This window comes from Thalia democratica, unplaced genomic scaffold (assembly GCF_965202585.1).
Source record: "Thalia democratica unplaced genomic scaffold, ktThaDemo2.hap1.1 HAP1_SCAFFOLD_516, whole genome shotgun sequence".
Classification (NCBI taxonomy): Eukaryota; Metazoa; Chordata; class Thaliacea; order Salpida; family Salpidae; genus Thalia; species Thalia democratica.
In genome coordinates this window covers 5295-7941 of record NW_028139555.1, presented here as the reverse complement: position 1 = coordinate 7941, position 2647 = coordinate 5295, and positions in this window count along the sequence as shown.

The window sequence follows — 2647 nt, the reverse complement described above, 5'->3', positions numbered from 1 at the left end:
ACAAAAATGCTATTTAAAATATGTTTATTAACTTTTGTTCTACTTTATTTCATAAGCTTTATTTGTTGAAATAATCTAATAAAAGCAGTTTATCTTTTTTTGTTTTGCAAACTATTTTTCTTAGAGTAAAACAACTTAACTCAAAAATGTATTTTGTACTTATTTTTATTTAATTTTAAGTTTTTATATTATACTTGTTTTTTTTTAAGCTTAAAACCACTTTTGTTCAGCTAAAGTTAAAAGCATTTTGAGCACAAAAGTTTTCATGTTAAAAGAGACAGCTGAATTTAAAATATCAATAAAATTTAAAAACCATTGTTGCTTAGTTGGCATGAGTACTTTAAACAAATATTATGAGTTATTAAGATAAAAAAAAATACTTATTACTATTTTGATGTTTTAGTCTTTGTTTTGTTTTCGAAATAAATTCAAAATCAAAAAAAAACTTTAACATCATTAGAAACAGGATTTAACCAAACAAGTTTGAGTATAAACTAAGAAACAAACTAAAAATAACTTCTTTAAAGTTTTAAGCAGGGATTTAAATTATTATTTGAAGAATTTTAAATTTCGTGGTATAAATATTTATCTATTTGATCTTTTGAAATTAACTTCAAAGTTATTTTTGCTATAAATAAAATAATCCTTCCGTAAACTTTAAATACAAACATGTTTATTTTAAAATTTAGTTTTAGATCAGTATTCTGCCTAATTACCAATTTTATGCTTTCTTAACTTTCTTTTAAATCATTTTTAACTTATCTTTTTAATTTAAAAAGTCTCACAAAAGAAATAACTTTAACTAACTTATTAGGCTTACTATACTTATAAGTTTAAAAAAAGCTAATTTAAAACTTAGTTTGATATTGAAAAATTAAGTTATTAGTTAGCGAGTTTTCTTGTTCAATTTTCTCGCTATTAACAAGGTAATGATTTCAACAAGAACAACTTGTTTTTGACATATTTCTGTATTAATACATAAATTAAAATCTTATTTTGTAACAAATAAAATATAAAAAACAAAAAGTATAAAAATAAAAAAATGAATTACCTTTATAAGTTTATTGAAGATATTTACAACAATTATAAGCTGTAATAGATAAAATATATACTGAATATTTTAGCAATTCAAAATTAAAATTGGGTTTATTTAATAGTGGATTTCAATTGTAATTGTTTTTAAAAGTTCCAAAAACTTCAAAATAAAAGGTAAGATAATAAAAAGTATTTTACGAAAATTTAAGCAAGCAATTATTTACTTATACAAATAGTTTGTTTATTTACTCAACACTTCAACGTGAGTTGAAATGAAAATAACCTGAATTAAATCTAAACTTAGTTTGTAAAAACAATTTAAAAGCTTTTCTTTTTGTTTATACTTTCTCAAATGTAAGTTTATTTTTATTATTTTATAGAAAGCTTGATATATAAAAAATGTCAGATTACAAAAGTGTTTGAAATAAAACGTTAACTTTTTATTTTTCGAAAGTAGCATAAAAATTTTGAAATCTGCTCTTTTTTTAAAAGAAATACAAAATTATTTAAAGTTAAATTAAATTTTGTATCTGAATAAAACTTCAGTGAAAACTTTTAACTTTTAGCTTCAAGTTTGTGAACTAATTGTAATTTTAATATTTATAATTTCACAGTCCCGATGAAAGTATCTAGAGGAAAAATTTAAAAAAGAAGATAAAGAATACAAGTTTGCTGGAGATGAAGATCAAAAACAACTTAGATCAACCGAAGATAAATCAGTGAGAAGCAAAGAACAACAACTGACAACACACCCTAATAAATTATATATCGATTCAGTGTTGGATGAAAACGAGAAATTATTATCTGCGCAAATAAAATCAGTCAACCGTGTAACACAAAGTGAGGCGAGACGTGAATTTCGAATCGTCTACAGAAAATTATAAAAGTTGCGCTTGTCATTCTTGCAGGAAAAGATCTTTTGAAGTTTTTCTACAAAAGATCTGTTGAGGGATCAGCGAGATATCAGAAATACCGACAAAGATTTGTACTTGAGAGGACAAATGATGTACAAGTATCAGGGTACAAATGATGTACAAGCATCAGGGTAACTGCATTAATGAATATCGAAAAACGCAACGAGATTATTTGTCTCAATCATCATTTGTAGCAGTTGATATCTTTCAGCAAGACTTGAAACCAACTAACTTCAATAAGAATTTATGCAAACCAAATACAAAACAAACATTTGATTACTGATGATAAATACTTTCATATAAAGTAAATTCCTTACAATACCTTAATACCCGGATGTCAATATATGACGTCATCAGTAGGCAGCGGTATTGTTACGTCACAAAATACGATTAATGACGCGGATTTTTATAGTTTCTGTGATCAATTTAACTTATTTTACTAAAATTGTCTAAAAAATTTTACTGTAGAGTGCAGTTTAACTTTTGAGAGTTTTTAGTTTTAAATCACTTTTGCTAAATTAACTTGAAATGTTGAAATAAAGATTTTATATTTTATGTGGTTGGTGACTATTATTAACCTTTTATGAAAATAAAATAATAAAAGTGACTTTAAAGTTCACATTTTTTTAAGTATTTAAGTTATTTCTTATAAAAACATTTTTAATAATTTAGCTAACTTAATTGAATATAGAATTTAT